Below are 9,236 nucleotides of genomic sequence, written 5' to 3' on the forward strand. Positions count from 1 at the left end.
GAGGTTGCTCTGGACTTGCACCAGCTCAGCAAAATGTTGATTCCCTGCAATAGCAGCTAGGCATGCTCTTCACTCAAGAAAATGCAATATCTCTAAAAAAAAAATAATAATAAAAGATCAGCAAGCTCATAATTAAAAAATGAATACTTGCTTAAGTCTTTTCAGGACTGAAGCAGCTACACGTGCTCACCCAGGCTCATACTCCTGGCTACCTAGGGAAAAGAAGTATAACCTATACATGTACACCTGTGAGGGGAAAAAAACGTGAGGCTTATTACAGTGGTTACTAAAGTTCATCGTTCTTCAAACTATGACTCATGCTTTAAGCTGAAATTTATTACAGACATTAGTCTGGTCAAATAGTAAAAGGTACAATGCAAGACAGCTGTTTGACTTTTACTGATTTTAATATCACAACATACAGTGGGGGGAAGCTGATTTCCCTGAAACACTGGTGTTTAATGACATTGTGGGCATAGCTAGCAGTTCTCTATGGAAAGGTCCCAGCCCTTCCCCCCTTTCAAATCCTTAGAACAATTTTAACAGAGCAAATATCACGTACAGCATTTGGACTCATAAGAGCCTCTAAAATGTCAGAGATATCAAAAGAAACCCAATGAAAAAGATCTATTGGAAAATAGACATTAGGGGGCAGATGAAAAGAACACATTTGCACGCCCCCAGACAGAGCTGTGAAGCAACCTCCTTCTCTTATCAATGTCATCATCACAATGACCTCAAGCTGCACCAGGGGAGGTTTAGATCGGACATTAGGAGGAATTTCTTCACAGATGGTCAAGCACTGGAACAGGTTGCCCTGCGAAGTGATGGAGTCACGACTCCTGGAGGTATTTAAGAGAAATGTGGACTTGACACTAAGGGACATGGTTTAGTGATGGGACTTGGTAGGTCAGATTGATGGATGGACTTGATTTTGAAGGTCTTTTCCACTCTAGCTGATTCCATGAAATGACTGGCACATGCAAAGAAACGCTATCACCAACTGGAGCTTTAGCTCTCAAACTGATAAAATTTACCTCTAACTAGATAAGTTTTGGTAGCCTACACTATCCAAGAAACTGGCATCTAGATTAATTCATAGCAATGAAACAGTCACCCAAATGTGGGACTGAGTAAGGTCACTATTAGTGGCCTACATGCTTTTTAGATGTTTTTTAGATGCAATGTTAACAGGTCAATAGTCCTTTTTATAACAAAGAGATGCAGCTTCATAAAAACAAAAGTGCAGCTACAAATATAAATAAGAACACTTAAAGAAAATAAACTGTCGTTTCTGAACTCACCCCCACAGTTTGTCAGCTCACAGACTTTGCATCCAACCTGTTGTCAATAATTAAAACCAGACTGTTCTGAAGACAGCCGGGGGGCTGCTAACTAAAATGAAACTACAGAGGGATTTGACAGACAAGCTCTAGCAAATCATGCTGTCACAGTTTTTAACCTTAATTCACCCAGCTGTCCACCCGTCTTTAGACAGTCAACAGGAAGGAATGCATCCATGTATCTCAATAGTTTCATTACATGTTTTGATGTCTTTGGTTCACAATTTTGAAGTCTGCTAAGTGGCCCACTGCAGTTTGTCCTGAAATCTATATAGGAACTCACTGGCTTCAAGTGAGACAGGAACAAGGCACAAGCCTTGTTATCATCACAGGAGTTGTCCACAGCTGCAGAGAGAAAGCACAATTTTGCTGCACTGCTGATTTATTCTCTCCTCTGTGTGGCTGCCACCCTGCATGCTTAGCAAGAGTAAGTCATTAGAAGCAGCTTCCACACAAACTTTACTAATGAAGTAAGAGACTTGTCACCCCAAACTTCAGCTGTCTCAGTAATTACTACGTTCTCCAGTAGAAATAATTGGATATTATTGATCAGAGAATAACAAATTAGCATCATTATTGCACATGAAATGCCTTCAAACAGTAAGTATTCTTTTAAGATTTTATTCCTCACAGCTAAAAACAGCAATTTAACTGCTACAGTTACTGGATTTCCCAAGAAGGCTCTTAAAGCTAATGCTTTTCTGAATATTTAAACACATGATTTCCATTGCAACTCAACACATGGTGGGCTCTAAGAATTCACTATTTCAACACTGTTTGGGACTCAGCTTTGTTGGCAACCTATTTGGAATCATATACAGCAGTTAGTAACACCGTACTCCAGTAACCATGTCATTTTAACTCCATCGGTCATTATGCTCGCTCAGCAACACGCACTTCCTAGGTGGCTACTGCAGAGCTCAGCGCTTGGATCCAAGTAACTGCGACACAGTTTAATAATGCACCGTGTCCTGCTGCTTATGCACTCAGCATGATGCTCAAATACGAGCAACTGTGCAGAGGAGAAATAGGTACAGATAAAAACACAAATAACTCTGGTTTTGGTGTTTGGCCTTAGATAGCAACCGAACCTTTGAGGTTCAACTACATTTTGTTTATCATTTCTGTCCCAGCATTCATAGCTCCCTTCTGCGCATGTCTACACCTGCTGCTTCAAGTGGTTAAGGAAAATGAAAGCTTTGAATGAGAGTCTATGCATACAGGATTATGTCCTGGTTGCCACTCTGCCTTTGTTTCATCCCTGTGGTTTTGCACTCCTTACCCAAGCTAGTATGTTTATTATTACAAAAGCTGCAGGATCTACCTTAATATTTCAAGAGAGCATGACTAAAACATTCACTGCAGTACTTTAAATTAAGAACAGCCTAAATGCAGGAGCCTAGCTGCACAAAAATGTAGCCATCCAAAGAGTTAATAATGCAGTCACTACGTTCCTGTAACAGAGGAAGTACATTCACAGAAAATGAGAGCCTATCTCTTGATGACGCACTACACAAACAACGTTACACTCACGCACTAGTCACATTTGTAAGATTCCTCGTGTTAGTAGGAGAGTTCAAGGCTGCCAACAATGGATATTTCCTAAAGGTCTCTCCTCCTGAGTCTTAGACGCATACAGACACGCACACTCAGAATTGAGCAATTCATCCAGTGATGTTTCTCATTAATTTCATCCTAAAACTGGCTCATGAGAAAGCACTGGAGTGCAATGCGAGGGCTACAGCTGTGAGGAACATCCTGATACTCATGATAAATTCATAGCCTATATTCATAACCTGGTGATGTGAAACAAACTAACCTTTTTCTTTCAAGGAAAGGAAGAGGGAGAGAAGACAAGACACTCACAGGCACAGCATGTATATATTTCTGGAAATGTTTAAAAATGAAAAATGGACAAAAATGTGTAGGCAATTGCATAAGACCATTAAAATGGTGTAACATAAAACATGAATGAGAAGTCAACAAAACTCTGAAAATATCATGGAAAATCAGCCTAAATGGCTGACTTCAGTCAGCAGTATTTTACACAAGCTGAGAACCTGATCTGTTGTACTTGAAGTTCTGGGATCAAAAAAACCTATTATGGGTACTGATTAAGAGCCTCAAGATGTACCACATAAGTAACTGAGTGAATGAATCCAAAGCCTTATGCCTACTCCAACTCTAGTGAAAAAGCCAGAGGTGAAACTTATTGGAAATCATTATTTTTGTCCTATGAGTTTTCATGACTTTGGAAGTAAACCTGCAACACCTAAAAAGGTGTGTGTGTCCAGAATGCTGTGGGACGTTAATAAAATTATTCTAACATTTCAGAATGGAATAAATCATGTTTGTCAAGAAGGAAAGATTTTAACTTTGCTAACTTCATGAGAAATTCTCTCTACTGCATTAGATCTTGGAATCTTAGTTTGATGCTATTTGTCCATTCCTTCTGCCTGACTCAGGGTCACTAGACAGGACTATATATGGCTTTGCCGTATTTGTAATATGACAGATTGCACCGAGCCAAAGCTAAGACACAATGCATAATGGATATTGTTGTTTAGAGAGAGAGCCCAACCCTTAAAAGCTAGCAGGACTTTCAAGATAACCAAACTCTTTCCATGTGGTGCTCTAATACCCTCTTAATTTGGAGACCAGTTTGGTACCAAACTCCGCTTGTCTGATTTGCGAAGCCAAGTATTCAGACTCCAGTCAGTCAGACCAAACTATTTCTTTCCAGTTTTCATATCACAAAATTAGATAAAATGATTGCTAAGTATTTTCTCCCACTGCAAACTTTCATTATGCAAAAACTGTCAGAAATCTCCCTGCCAGCTATAAATTTAAGTTATATTTACTCCCACGATAATTTTAAAATATGGTAGGTAAACAAAGCAGATTCCATAAAAACCTAACATTTTGAATTATTTTATTCTTAAAGCAGCAGTAGTGGTAAAGATTTAATTCGAATTAATGTTGCAAAAAGTACAAATTGTCAATTTTGTACCCCTTCTAAATCCTACTGCATCTTTTACAGTGACTTAATGGGGTGTTTACAAATCTCTTCAGCATGAATTTTATCAAAGAAGTGATGCTCTTCACGAGATCTAAAACTACTCAAGCTTACTAAAATTAATATAAGACCTGGCTAAGGTTTTGGCCATGCAAAACCCTTTGCATTTTACTGCAGTTCATGTTTTAGATGGAGTGACTGAATACCAGTAAAGGAAGAACACAAAGGTTTTTTTTTTTATAAAAACATGGACATCACAGGACTGGTCTATTTCAGTTTCATTCTCACTGAATCTGGCCCCCAGCTAACCACCGCTTTGCTTCAGACTTCCACAGCTCCTCTCCATCCCTGTCTGAGCATCTCCTCCACCTTAAGCTCTACAGATTGGGGATACCATCAGTAGCTGGCACATGGCTGTATGACATTCAGCAGCTCCTGCGCCTTTCCCTTCAGCTTTCCTCTAGAGTAACCTTGCTTGATCATATCTCAGTTGCACTATGACATAATTCTTCAGAAGCTTGTACACTAACTGGGATGTCTGCTGAATCTGTCAAGAATTTATCTGTTGACTAATGGAGCTGCAGTTCCCACTTTCTCTCTCGTGGCATATTGCAACTCCCCACATACCATTTATAGGATATGGGGAACCATCCCTAATTTAAACGTTAAAGTGATGTGGGTTATTCATATCCATGAACTATTCTTTCCTCCCCTTGAGAGTTGTCTTGTAAACAAGACACCAAGATTAAATAAGGGCCTCAAAATACTGCAGTAATCTGAAGAATACATAGTGCTGCAAATTCTCGCTCACCCCCCATCCTGCTAACACACCCACAGTATTCCTCCATAAGTTAATAAGTTCGATTTACTGTTCTTGCACATGTTTGTAGTGACTGTAATCACAACTCATGTATTAGCAGTTTGCTGAGACTATAAAGATTAAACCATTAATCAGAACAAAACAGATGACCAATAGCGAGCATTTCAATAATGATCTGAATCTCCACCATGAATAGCTCAATGAGAAAGATTTGTTTCTGTAAAGTGTGGTTGAACACTTCCAAATTGCTAATATATTTCTGAAGTTATATCAAAAATGGAGTCAATCTACTGTATTACTTGCAGTTAAAAGCTTTATTTTATTTTAAAATAAAAAAATCAGGATTCTTGCTCTTTATTCAAGAGTTCCACTTTGGAAAAGAGCTTGTTTGTGGGCACAGACTTCAGTACAAATTAAGAACAGATCTTCAACAGGGAAATACTATAGAGAGAAAAAAACTCAATATAAGTACTAGATATGATCCAATGCTGATTGGAAACAGCAGAATGACCCACCCTACGTACACCTCCTTTTGATCTCAGATGGAGCAAATCCATTTGATTTCACTGCAATTGAAAGCTTACTGTCTCAAAGTATTTGGTTTATAGCCCAAATTCCCAATCCTCTAACAGATTTATGAAGTATCATCAACCTTGGCTACAGTTTCTGTTCATCCATTAGTTTGCACCTAGCAGGAAAAAAAACACAGTGCTCTTGAAGTGGCATCCAGACAAAAGCAGAGGTCAGAAACTATTTGTAAATATGAAAGCAGTACAGAAAGCATCACTATGAGAGGTGTGGAGTGACAGAAAAACACCCATATACAACATTCATCAAGACGGTACCTTAAACAGGGTAAAGAAAGGAATTTGTCTTGGTAAGAACATGAAGGAAGAATAATGCAAAGTAAATATCCATAAACTAAGCCATGATGACAAGATCTGGACCTTGGAAAATAACCTGTTTGAGAAATAAAGTACATCAGAGCATGACTTCTGCTAAAATCCAGAGTCAAGATTTACAAATCAGTCATATAAATCAGTCCATTTTTATTAATAAAATAGATATTTACATCCAAAGTGTGAAGTACTGAGTTTCTAACCATCTGTATGACAGCAATGCTACTTATAAATCATGTACATGAACTATCCATTATTTCCTACACTTATAAATCAGCCATTCTCACAAAGCAGTTGCCTGACTGGGAAATGATTTTCTTGATTAATAAATCAGGTGCCACAAGATACATAAATTACTGATACGTATCTTAAATCTTTTGACCACCAGTCACATTTCATAAATCAAACTCAATGTAAGTGTTCTTAAATGCTCAGTTATGAACAATTTAGCAAACCAATACCAACACAGAATCCCCTAATCCCCTATACTTCACACACATTAAAAGTCAAAGAATGCAGAAATCTTTGCTATCACATTCCAATACCTTCAGGGAATTTTACTTATTCCCCTTATCTGAACCGTTGTATTAAATGTATTCATGATTTTTTTAATTGCCTTTATGAACCTGTTATACCTCCAGAAGTCATTCGGGGACTACTGTATTATGATACGCATTCACTTCAGTAATAGTTAAAAACAAAGGGATTCAGTTTCTCTAAGGTGAGGGGAGGATGTGGTATGATCAACTCTACTTACATGAGGTTCCCCCAGCAGAAAGGTGAGAAGCATTTCTTAAATTGACAGCTGTTCCTGTTACACTGCAGCCACTTAGCAGAATACACCCTCTGTTAGATTCAAGTAATTTCTAATAAATATAAAAACAAATATGGTTGTGGTGGAGGGCGTAAACACTTGCAACAAGACAGAATAGTAAACCCAAATAAACTATATTTGGTATGCTACAGAAATGAGTGAAAGTGTCTTCACTGAAATTTATCAAAGTTTTGAGGTTACCGAAACAATCTGCACAATGCAGAAGAGAATTTCTTTCAACAGATTTCTAGAAATCTAAAAGTTACATTCTCCAAAAGTTATGTTCTCAAAAGAGAAATAAAATCTCTAATAAAAAAGAAACAAGGAGAAGTGGGCATTACCTAATTCAGGAAAGAAACACTTTAGTTCGAGGTAAATTGTATGCTTTGACTGACTTGAAATTGTGTTCTTCCCACCTAATTTGGCCACTAAAATGGATGACTCAAAGGCTTATTATTGTACTAATACCCTAAAGAAGAAAGGCACAAAGGTTGTTATAGTTTGTTCTAGTTACTGACTGGAGCTACTGCATGATAGAGCTCAGGTTTTGCAACTTAAGCTTCTAATACTGCAAGAATGAATTAATGTGTTGCAGAGGAGTAGATAGAGTTACTCCTACAGGTGTCATCTGTAATAAAAACATGAAGCAACTTCTGCTGCCTATGTTATGCCAGCTGTAGGCAGCAGAATCCAGGCACACAAGCTAGTGCTAAATTCATAGATGGTGGGAGAACAGATAGGTAATGAAAGAACAGATAGGAAGCAGATATCTGGGAAATAAGAGTTCACAGAAGAGCTAGCCTTTCAGAACAACCAGGGTGTTTACCTCTACAGTTTCCGGAAAACGTGCATACCTTGAAACAGAAGAGCTATTTCACAGCAGGCTGCAGTAAAATAAACAGCAGACTTAACCAGGTACCAGCTGGCAGTAACGATGGTTAGTGATTAACCAATGCATTTCTCTGAAGTGCTCAAGAGTAACAGCTGAGGTTGTGCATAGAGTTTTAGTTGTTATAATGGCCTGAGAAGTATTTTCCATGCTAACAACCAGGCTTAGGGCTAGTGCAAGCTCTTGTCCACATGGTAGACATGCTCATTTTTACAGCTCAAAGATAAGACGAGCCACGGCTGCACTGTGCCTGTGGCTCTGGCAGCCAGGAAGGAGACATGAGGGAACAGCCAGCCCCCTGGGGACTGAGGCAGATAGAAACTAGTCCCACTTTCTTCCGCTGATTTCTTTCCTGACCAACAGCCCTGGATGGTTTCAGCAGGGTCATGAAGCAGAGCACAAGCAGAACAGAGCTGTCCACCTATGCTGGTAGAAAAACTGCAGTTTTCATCTGCTGCCCTGCACCTCTAAAGGGGCGAGTTTGCTTGAGCACTCTGTCATTTAGCCATGCAGGAGAAGGGTGCCTGTCCTGAAAAATTTTGCTGCAATGAGAAAATAATAGCTTGCAGAAAGTATAGCAGAATTAAAACATGGCAGTGCAAGAAGCAACTCACAGAAGCCAAAATACAAAAAATTCTGCATGAACATAATGGTTTTTGTTTGTTTGCTTCTGTTCATCTCTGAAGGTGATCAAACACTAGAGTGGGTTGCCCAGAGTGGCTGCAGTCTCCATCTGTGCAGATACTCAAAATCCAACTGGACAAAGTCCTAGGTAATCCAGTCTGGCTGACCATGCTTAGGCAGGCAGTTGGAGGACTTGAAAAACCCACCACTGACAATTTGAGGGAAATCCTTCATTAGCACAAGAATGGTTTTGAGGCTGACTCAACATTTTGAGTAAATTTCACCTATTAGCTGATTAGTCATAGTCTGACAACAGTAAGAGTCTCAATTTTGCATAAGTTCATCCATATGTACTTATTAACACATTAACAAACACATTAAACGATGAAGAGTTTAGCGATGAAGAGTTTTTGGAAGAATATGAGTCACTCAATCACAGGCTTCTGTGGATTCAGGTTGAACAATTGCGTACTATGAACTCAGCATTGTACAAAAACTTTTGTCATAGGCATATCCTTGGGAAAGATGTTCTAAGCCTTATGCTTACCACTGGCTCTCTAGACAGATGTTTAAAACTATATGATGATTTTGAAAGACAATAGTCTTGAGCCTGAACCAAATATGTGTTTTATAATTTCTTCAAATTGTTTTAAGACAGGACGTGAGCTCTTGCCAAATGCATAACTGCAGCTACACGCGCCTACATAGGAGCTGCAGTTCTACTTCATTATTGCAAAGTATTTTGCAGTACCTTGAGTACAAAAGGCATCACACAGGAAAGTATTCCCTCCTAGCTAAATATCTCACAGAAATATTACCTCTGTGAAACTG

General features: G+C 38.8%; 1 protein-coding gene across 1 annotated transcript in view; it reads right to left on the reverse strand.

Moving 5' to 3' along the window:
* LOC308188006 (uncharacterized protein) overlaps positions 1-7,327 on the reverse strand; it is a 327,367-nt gene extending 320,040 nt beyond the window's left edge. The window contains exons 1-2 of the mRNA XM_080576526.1: positions 7,234-7,327; positions 6,836-6,944 (exon numbers count right to left, since the gene is read on the reverse strand). The gene's annotated coding sequence lies outside the window, so the exon portion shown is untranslated. The remainder of the gene's footprint in view (positions 1-6,835; positions 6,945-7,233) is intronic.
* Between the last annotated feature and the right edge of the window lie 1,909 nt (positions 7,328-9,236).

This window comes from Anser brachyrhynchus, assembly GCF_964034855.1.
Source record: "Anser brachyrhynchus genome assembly, chromosome: 1".
NCBI lineage: Eukaryota > Metazoa > Chordata > Aves > Anseriformes > Anatidae > Anser > Anser brachyrhynchus.